Source organism: Oncorhynchus tshawytscha, linkage group LG24 (genome assembly GCF_018296145.1).
Source record: "Oncorhynchus tshawytscha isolate Ot180627B linkage group LG24, Otsh_v2.0, whole genome shotgun sequence".
Taxonomy (NCBI): Eukaryota; Metazoa; Chordata; class Actinopteri; order Salmoniformes; family Salmonidae; genus Oncorhynchus; species Oncorhynchus tshawytscha.
Window position 1 is genome coordinate 24,878,109 of NC_056452.1, and position 10,155 is coordinate 24,888,263.

The following is a 10,155-nucleotide window of genomic DNA, read 5'->3' on the forward strand; positions in this document are numbered from 1 at the left end:
AGTAGACAGTATTATCTTGGAAGTCTTGGAAAACTCCCCTGTCCCAGACTTGGTAAGCATTAGTTAGAAGTTCTTACACTGGCGGTGAATGGAATGCAAAAAAGAAATGTAAATACTTGGAAAACAAGAGAGACTGGAGACGGAGAGACTGGAGACAGAGGGACTGGAGACGGAGAGACTGGAGACGGAGAGACGAGATGGAGAGACTGGAGACGGAGGGACTGGAGACGAGATGGAGAGACTGGAGACGGAGGGACTGGAGACGGAGAGACTGGAGACGAGAGAGATGGAGAGACTGGAGACGGAGGGACTGGAGACGGAGGGACTGGAGACGGAGGGACTGGAGACGGAGAGACTGGAGACTGAGAGACTGGAGATGGAGGGACTGGAGATGGAGGGACTGGAGACGGAGGGACTGGAGTCGGAGAGACTGGAGACGGAGGGACTGGAGTCGGAGAGACTGGAGACGGAGGGACTGGAGACGGAGCTGCTACTATTAGATGTGACAGGCTTCCCTATAGAGTTTATGGTTATTCTCTTTATCCACACACACACACTCTCTCTGCCCGGGGCGGCAGCGAAGCCTAGTGGTTAGAGCGTTGGACTAGTAACCGGAAGGTTGCGAGTTCAAACCCCCGAGCTGACAAGGTACAAATCTGTCGTTCTGCCCCTGAACAGGCAGTTAACCCACTGTTCCCAGGCTGTCATTGAAAATAAGAATGTGTTCTTAACTGACTTGCCTGGTTAAATAAAGGTTAAAAAAAAATTAAAAATTTAAAAATTAAAAAACACACACACACAGTCTGACTGGTGAGAAAGTGGGACAGGAACACACAGAGCCTTTCTGGAACGGAAAGAGGTTGACTTTCTGGAACTCTTCACTTGTCCCACAGAATTCCTCAATCCGTCACAGCAGCAGAGAGACAGAGAGAGAGAGACAGAGAGACAGAGAGACAGGCTTGGCTGGGATCCACAGATCTTTACAGGGAAATCTGTGGGATGCAGCCAAAGAAAACTATATGGTTCTAAATAGGTTGATGATAGAAAGAGGTAAGTCTACAGGGAATAACAGCCCGTTCAATATCCATTGTTTGACAGTAAATGTGTGAGATTCTACAATCGCATACTGTATGTTGAATGGCAACAGACCTCTCCTCTCGACTATATATCTGTACCATCTGTAAAAAAATGTTTTTAAAAGGTCAGTGTTAAGCTATGCGTATTTAAGTTTGGCTTGGATTCACTCAGCATTAACCAGTGTTAAACCAACGTTGGCCGACAGCCACATAGCAGATGTTTTGGCGGTATTGGAGGTATAACTGTGGTATGAGCTGACATATCGGTGAGCGGCTGCTCTGAGTCACAAACCACTCCCTTCATTATTATCCCTGCTGCGTTAGAAGTTCAAAACAACGGCAGGAAGTGTAGGCTCTACCAACGCTAGAGATAATGTCTCTCAAATGTCAAACTTTTGATGTTAAGATAATGCATGTTCTCTTGTTGATTTAGATTGGGGAGATTCATGCCTACCAGTATTCCAACGTTTTCATTTGTAACGCGGCTTATTGAACATCTAAGGCGTCTGCATGTGATTTGTCGGATTATAGTGGGTGTGGTTTCGTTGTATCCAACGGCAGTGTCTGCTATACGGTAACACAACAATGAACGACTTGTGGATTTGACAGCTCGAACACAGTTCCACATCTGTCACTGCCAAACAACACTATGCTGATGTAAATCTGATTGAATCTGCTCACTAAAAACAAATGGTTCTATATAGTGTGGGTTATTTGGCTTGTATACCATAGCTGAGCCCTATTTGGTGCTATGTGATAGCTTTTTTTATAAGGCTATAATTAGAACCTGTATGGTGCTATAAAAAGTCCTTTCCTACGGTTCTATAAAGAACAATACAAAATGGTTCTATATAGCACCAAAAAGTTTTCTGCTATGGTTACAACCTTTTTGGGCCTATATAGAACGCTGTTTATGGTTCTTTATAGATCCTTAATGGAGAATGGTTCTATACAGAACCATTCTCAATCTGAAAGGTTCTTTTTAGAACCACACAGGTATTTATTTATTCTGGTTTAACAGCATTATATTGTCAAAATTCCATAGGTTTTATTATTGTGTTTATTAACAAGTTGAATCAGGTGTGCTAGCTCTGAAACGGCTGGGTCCCTGAGGCGACAATTGAGAACTACTGACTTAGTCATCCACTCTCAGTTGACACAAGGCAATATGTGATTCTATCACAAGACACCATCACTCGTTATAGTCATATATAATATGCAATAACATAACACAACACATTACATAAACTGGAATGACACTCTCTCCTTATTCTCAGCCTACATTTTAGGTTAAAAGGGAAATAGCCATTTTTTGAACTGCAAAGAACCATTGAAGGGCTCAAAGAGTTCTTTGGGTTGGTATCGTTCCACATAGAACCATCACCCTTCCCAAAGAACCCTTGAGGAACCCACATGTTTTAGTGTAGCCCTTAATCTCTTGATTATGGTGCATTATAGTCCATTCTGACAGAGGCCATAAAGCAAAGACCAGGATGCTGGATCATGGGAACCTGACCATGTCACAGAGAATAAATACCAGTGCTTTTAGCCTCCCTGATAAATCTAGCAAAATAAATAAACATCAAATGAATTCAGTTTATATTCATAATAATAAAAGCCATAAAACCAAAAGATATGGATTATTTGTAGTCATAGTGGGAAGCTCATCGGGCCTCCAGAGAGAGAGGGTGTGAGTGAGTGTGTGTGTGTGTGTGTGTGTGTGTGTGTGTGTGTGTGTGTGTGTGTGTGTGTGTGTGTGTGTGTGTGTGTGTGTGTGTGTGTGTGTGTGTGTGTGTGTGTGTGTGTGTGTGTGTGTGGTTGGGTGTGTGGGTGGGTGGGTGGGTGGGTGGGTGGGTGGGTGGGTGGGTGGGTGGGTGGGTGGGTGTGTGGGTGTGTGTGTGTGTGGTGGTGGTTGTGTGTGCGAGAAACGATCTGAAGACGGCTACATCTGGAGAGTGTTAATGAATACATAAATATAGCTGGCCAGCTCTATTCAGCCTTATTGATGACTAGACTAGCTGCTTTCAATCAGATAAGGGAGGAAAGGAGGGAGGGTCAAAACTCAAGCTGAAGAGGAGGAGGGGAGAGGAAGAGGGAGAGGAGAGAGAGAGAGAACAGGCTTTCATAGGAGAGGACTGCTGAAGCTTAAAGCCCTGCGATCACTTTGACTTGTAGAATAATGGCAATGTACTAAGTGTACCGGGTCTATGACCCTGATAAAATGTACCATCTGACTCCATTATTATTCGAATGCTATAGGCCCATGATCGTATCTAGTGGGTATAGCCAAGTTTGCGAGGCTTGCGTAAAGAATATTATAAGATGCACATGTTTAGGTTTACCGTTATGCAATTAACTAAGAGGCTAAGGAACAAAGAGCTAGTATCTTGCAATCAATGTCCTGGCATTAAATGATTGAGTTAACCTTAGCTCAAAGATACACAGTTAGAGAGCGAGCATATATGCTATGTATATTGTGAAAAACATTTACCATTAAACAAAAATAATAAATCAAGAAATATTACTCGGGAATGTGAGGACTACGGTCGGTATCCATTTAAAAAATGATTAGATTCATTTACAATTAAATAAGAATACAATTAACAGATGGTACATACCAGAAATCCTCACAATGAAAAGAATACTCAGTCTTTTAACCTCATAGAAAATTCACCACTATGACATAAAAAACATACATCAGGAAATCGGTTTGCCAATGACTCCATGACCACCGTTTAAACCCAGCTTTGATTCTTTCCAAGAACACCAACTCCCAATATCGTCCATCGTCCAATTAGCATCACTTTGCTTGGCCCAAAACATTTAAACAAAGGCCTGAAAACAACACACATTCTGGGATCTAATCATCACACCTCTTATCTAAATTATCAGAGCGCACTCGTGTGTCCCTCCTCTTCGAACTATCCGCCATTAGCTTCTCTGTAACAATAAATCCATAGCACTTACAGTAGAAATGAAGCATAGCAAATCGCCCATGGCTCTTTATGCTCTCTTTAAACAATCCAAATGTGACAATTTATTTCACACAGTAACATTCATTTCATCGATTCAAGTTTCATCCGTATTCACCTCTCCTCTGGCTTCAGTGACCCTAAGACTTCTGTGGGAATCTATCTTCATTGAGATTGCCACAGATAAGATGTGTATGACCCCTATGATAGCCCACAGATGGTCTGTCATGCAAACAATGCCATAAATCGTGATTGTGTCCATCAGGCTGAGCCTCGACGCCAGCAAGTCACTAGACACATCTTTATCATTGGCCTTCATCATCGTTCACATTTGTTCACTCTCTTTATTTTTCCATTACAGACTCGTAGTCTCGATCAATCAACCTGGGTATTCCCCTCTCAGAGCGACTCTGAGACATAGGGCAGATCAATCAAAGATGGGCCGTTTAAAATGAGATGACTGCTGCTGGACTCCCAGAGACCTTGGATAACCCAGAGGCCTGGATCGACTTATGCCTCGACTGTTATGAATTTTCAATGGATTATAAGTGACATTTAATTATTTTCTCTTTTTTTTGCCCCAAGACGTACTTTAAAATCAGAAAATCAGTAACCATGCTTGAGAATGTAAATTGTGCAGGCCGTGCTCCAACAGATTATCCACTGCCAAGCCGTTCTTAGAATGGTGAAGTTACCTGACCTTAACCACTTGGAATGAATGCCTAAACGTAACGCTAACAGGACGTGAACTAGACAAAACTGCAGCACACTCTGTAATCAAAACGGCCACACACACTCCATAATCTCTGTTGCCTGCAGTTACGGCAACTCTCTCCGTCTGTTTTAGAGGTTTGCTTTGGAATTGTGAGTTTTCAATATTGTAAATGTATTTTGTTAAGTTAGGTTAGTACAACTGGCTTTAAGCTCACAATCAACGATCACACACTTCAACAGAACACAAAGTAAAATCCCTTATTGTTTGGGGCCATCCATCCCCCTATCACAGATTAAATCCACCTCTCAACGTCTCTCAGCCAATCCCACCCATTTCCATAGAGCACCCTCTCTTGAATCCCATATGTTTTTCAACTGTACTGCAAATGTCTTAGATCGATTCTGAACCTTTCTAATCACATATTATCAACAGATTGCGATTTACAAATTATGACCAGAAACAAACTGCGTTTGGGGCAATACCAGAATAAGTGATCTAATGATTCTGTCTCTTCACAGGTTTTACTAAGCTATATGGAATATTTTTAAGGTCATACCAATGATCATTTTGCTATTCAATTTTAAATTGTAAGTGTACAAAAATGTATACTTTACAATTATTTGATAAAAAAAATGTAAGTTGTTCTTTTTAGCCCATAGAAATACATTGAATAATAGAGTCACTACATTGAACAAGAGATATTCAATCCCCAAAAAAATGTAAATTAGTTTATTCTGAAATATTTGTCTGAGAGATATAAGAAAGATCAGGAAACATTATAAGCATTTATTTGTACATGTATTTAACCCCTTGTTTCTGGCAGTAAACAGACTCCATAAACACTTCCATTCATTTTTTGCTGGTCAGGCGGGTCTTTGTGAGGCCTGTGGAAGTCCTAGAGCACAACAACCGACATGTACGTGTTCGTGAGAGTCTCATCATTCCAAAGAGTGGTGTGGTCTGAACTGTTCGGACGCTAAGGACTGAAGTTGGCAGATCGGTTGTACCAACATCAGACGAGTCTCAAAACACTAGCTGGGGCTCTTAGAGCAAAATGGAAAACCACTCTGTTCGTGAGAGTCTAATATTTCCATGGAGGTTTTCCATTTCCATAATAGTTTTTAGGCCAAGACGTTTTTCGGGATGTGTCATGGTCTGACAAACACTGCTTTAGCTCTGTCACCTTGCACAACAGATGTGGAAGTGCGACGCAGGTGGATGTGATGTATTGAGATGCGTCCAATGCAAACAACAACGGATATCTCTAGGCTAATCAGACTTCTGTAGGGGTGCAGAGATCAACCTTAGGGGCTTTTAATATGGTATAGTTATCATAGTTTGGTTGTAATCCAGAGAGGTTCAACAAGTATCTACAATATTCATTGAGAGAGAGAGAGGAGAGAGAAAGAGAGAGCGGGAGAGAAAAGAGAGAGGGGGAGAGAGAGGTTAGAGAGAAAATAAAGAGAGAGCGAGAGAGAAAAGAGAGAGGGGGAGAGAGAGGTTAGAGAGAAAATAAAGAGGGAGCGAGAGAGAGAAAAGAAAGAGAGCGAGGAAGAGAGAAAACAAAGAGAGAGAGAAAAAGAGAGAGAGAGAAAAGAAAGAGAGTGAGGGAGAGAGAAAACAAAAGAGAGAGAAAAGAGAGAGAGAGAGAGAGAGAAAAGAAAAGAAAGAGGGAGGGAGGGAGGGAGGGAGGGAGGGAGGGAGGGAGGGAGGGAGGGAGGGAGGGAGGGAGGGAGGGAGGGAGGGAGGGAGGGAGGGAGGGAGGGAGGGAGGGAGGGAGGGAGGGAGGGAGGGAGGGGAGGGAGGGAGGGAGGAGGGAGGGAGGGAGGGAGGGGGAAAAAATATATATATAGAGAGAGAGTGTTTGAGTTTGAAATAACCTTTATTGGGTCTGGGAACCCACAACACAATAAATACTGAAACAACAAAGCATATCTCATGGGCATCTGAATCAGCCCAAATGACCACTTCTACTGTAGCCTTCCCAGGGGTGTCCAGGCTAACCAAGCCTTCCCAGGGGTGTCCAGGCTAACCAAACCTTCCCAGGGGTGTCCAGGCTAACCAAACCTTCCCAGGGGTGTCCAGGCTAACCAAACCTTCCCAGGGGTGTCCAGGCTAACCAAGCCTTCCCAGGGGTGTCCAGGCTAACCAAACCTTCCCAGGGGTGTCCAGGCTAACCAAGCCTTCCCAGGGGTGTCCAGGCTAACCAAACCTTCCCAGGGGTGTCCAGGCTAACCAAGCCTTCCCAGGGGTGTCCAGGCTAACCAAACCTTCCCAGGGGTGTCCAGGCTAACCAAACCTTCCCAGGGGTGTCCAGGCTAACCAAACCTTCCCAGGGGTGTCCAGGCTAACCAAACCTTCCCAGGGGTGTCCAGGCTAACCAAGCCTTCCCAGGGGTGTCCAGGCTAACCAAGCCTTCCCAGGGGTGTCCAGGCTAATCAAACCTTCCCAGGGGTGTCCAGGCTAATCAAACCTTCCCAGGGGTGTCCAGGCTAACCAAGCCTTCCCAGGGGTGTCCAGGCTAACCAAGCCTTCCCAGGGGTGTCCAGGCTAATCAAACCTTCCCAGGGGTGTCCAGGCTAACCAAGCCTTCCCAGGGGTGTCCAGGCTAATCAAACCTTCCCAGGGGTGTCCAGGCTAACCAAGCCTTCCCAGGGGTGTCCAGGCTAACCAAGCCTTCCCAGGGGTGTCCAGGCTAACCAAGCCTTCCCAGGGGTGTCCAGGCTAACCAAGCCTTCCCAGGGGTGTCCAGGCTAATCAAGCCTTCCCAGGGGTGTCCAGGCTAACCAAGCCTTCCCAGGGGTGTCCAGGCTAACCAAACCTTCCCAGGGGTGTCCAGGCTAACCAAACCTTCCCAGGGGTGTCCAGGCTAACCAAACCTTCCCAGGGGTGTCCAGGCTAACCAAACCTTCCCAGGGGTGTCCAGGCTAACCAAACCTTCCCAGGGGTGTCCAGGCTAACCAAACCTTCCCAGGGGTGTCCAGGCTAACCAAACCTTCCCAGGGGTGTCCAGGCTAACCAAGCCTTCCCAGGGGTGTTCAGGCTAACCAAGCCTTCCCAGGGGTGTCCAGGCTAACCAAGCCTTCCCAGGGGTGTCCAGGCTAATCAATCCTTCCCAGGGGTGTCCAGGCTAATCATCCTTCCCAGGGGTGTCCAGGCTAATCAATCCTTCCCAGGGGTGTCCAGGCTAACCAAGCCTTCCCAGGGGTGTCCAGGCTAACCAAACCTTCCCAGGGGTGTCCAGGCTAACCAAACCTTCCCAGGGGTGTCCAGGCTAATCAAGCCTTCCCAGGGGTGTCCAGGCTAACCAAGCCTTCCCAGGGGTGTCCAGGCAGCCAAGCCTTCCCAGGGGTGTCCAGGCTAACCAAGCCTTCCCAGGGGTGTCCAGGCTAATCAAGCCTTCCCAGGGGTGTCCAGACAAACCAAGCCTTCCCAGGGATGTCCAGGCTAACCAAGCCTTCCCAGGGGTGTCCAGGCTAATCAAGCCTTCCCAGGGGTGTCCAGACAAACCAAGCCTTCCCAGGGGTGTCCAGGCTAACCAAACCTTCCCAGGAGTGTCCAGGCTAACCAAGATAGTAAGGATTTTATGGTTTCCTTTTGTCATCAAGGCTTCAAGATCTGCCAACTGCTCACGTGGACAGGATAATTCTATCCGCCCATGATCCACTGTCCCAACAATGTTGTGAAGCTCCAGTTTACACGGAGTGTATGCAAATTCCATCAGCACAGTCTCCTCATTGCTCTCTTTCCCCTTCACCAGGGAGAAGCAGCGTATTGATTCCTGCAGGTCAGACCCTGCCTGACATAACTTCTGTACAGGATCATTGGGAGGCAGTTCTATGTCCACCAGGCAGAAGCGATAACCTCCTGGGGCCTCAGCCAGATAGGGCCTTTCCAACCTCAGTGAGGGGCCAAGCAAGCCGCTTAGCAGTGCTGACAGCCTGGCTAGACTACAGAGTCAAACCGAGGAAGTCATTGCTTAGGTGAAATTCTCCCACTCTATATTTGTTGATCAGTTCAGCCACAAAGTCATCATCCTCTGGCCCAAAGCCAACCATTGTCTTGCTCCATTTTCCATCATAAGGGCTCTTACATCCTTCTTCAAACTCTTTGTGACGCAAAATCTTCATGTCGAGCACACCTCCTTAAAAGGTGTCCGTTTTGCTTCTGTCACCCACGTTGAAAACGAAATGCAAGGCTCGCCTCAAAGCCACTATAACCCAAGTGAGTTTGCTAGGTACTATACAATTATATATCACGCTCAGTTTGTCTGCGTTGATTAAGGATCCTTGCAATTGATTGTTTATTTGTAATCAAGGTCTGATTCATTCTGTGTATATATAATTCTGTGTGATTAGTTAGGTATTAAGTAAATACATAATTAAACCCAATTTTGTATTGCTGATTCAACTTGTTAGCCAGGGTTCTTGAAGATAACCAAGAATTTACAACTTTCAGATGAGACTGAAATAAGGTGACAATTAATATTGACTGCTATTGATGTAAAATATTACTAGGTCTTTAAGAGTTTATTCGGAAGATCACTGCTCTATAAATATTATTTTGTGGTGCCCCGCCTTTCTAGTTAATTACATTTACATGATTAGCTCAATCAGGTAATATTAATTACAGAGAAAGGATTTTATAGAATAGCATGTCATATCACTTAATCCGTCATAGCCAAAGACACGACAAAGGCATGGTCCTTATCATTGTTTTAATTTTCTCTGAACCTTACCATGTTTCCCACTACCTGTTGCTGCCATGACAGCAGTAACAAATTTCTTCAAGCGGAAACGCTTCTTCACACTCAACGGGTCCAACCCCACCGTCTTCTGTAACACAACAGCTGACCTCAAAAACGTATCAACATCAAAGAAATCTGCCAATTTGACAGGAACCCATTTACCTCCTCTAAATTGTAAATAGGAGTCTTCACCAGCTGCTATCATATCAAAAGAGATGGCCATATCCTTCTCCTGATCCTCCTCAACTGAGGCCACAGACCCCTGACTCCCCTCAGCCACATCTCTCTCAACACTCCCCACTTGCACCCCATCACTCATGCCGGGCATCTCCTCCACTACCTGGGAGACTAGTTCCACCTGAACCCCCTCCTGTACCCCATTACTCGTAGTGGACATCTCCTCAACTACCTGGGAGACTAGCTCCACCTAAACCCCCTCCTGTACCCCATCACTCGTACTGGGCATCTCCTCACCAGTCTGGGGAAATGGCTCCCCAAATCCATCCTTACCTCCTACAACAATATTTTTATGTTGCATAACTGAGGCTATGTTCCCCCCTGGTACAAGCTGTAACTCATTATCCTCAACATGGACAACTTGTTCCTCAGCAACAGGTGACTGCTCTACCACTGTCAGCCCACCTC

At 45.4% G+C, this 10,155-nt stretch overlaps 1 pseudogene; it reads right to left on the minus strand.

The window, feature by feature from the left end:
* Window positions 1–3,131: 3,131 nt before the first annotated feature.
* LOC112223223 lies at window positions 3,132–9,829 on the minus strand (annotated as a pseudogene).
* Between the last annotated feature and the right edge of the window lie 326 nt (window positions 9,830–10,155).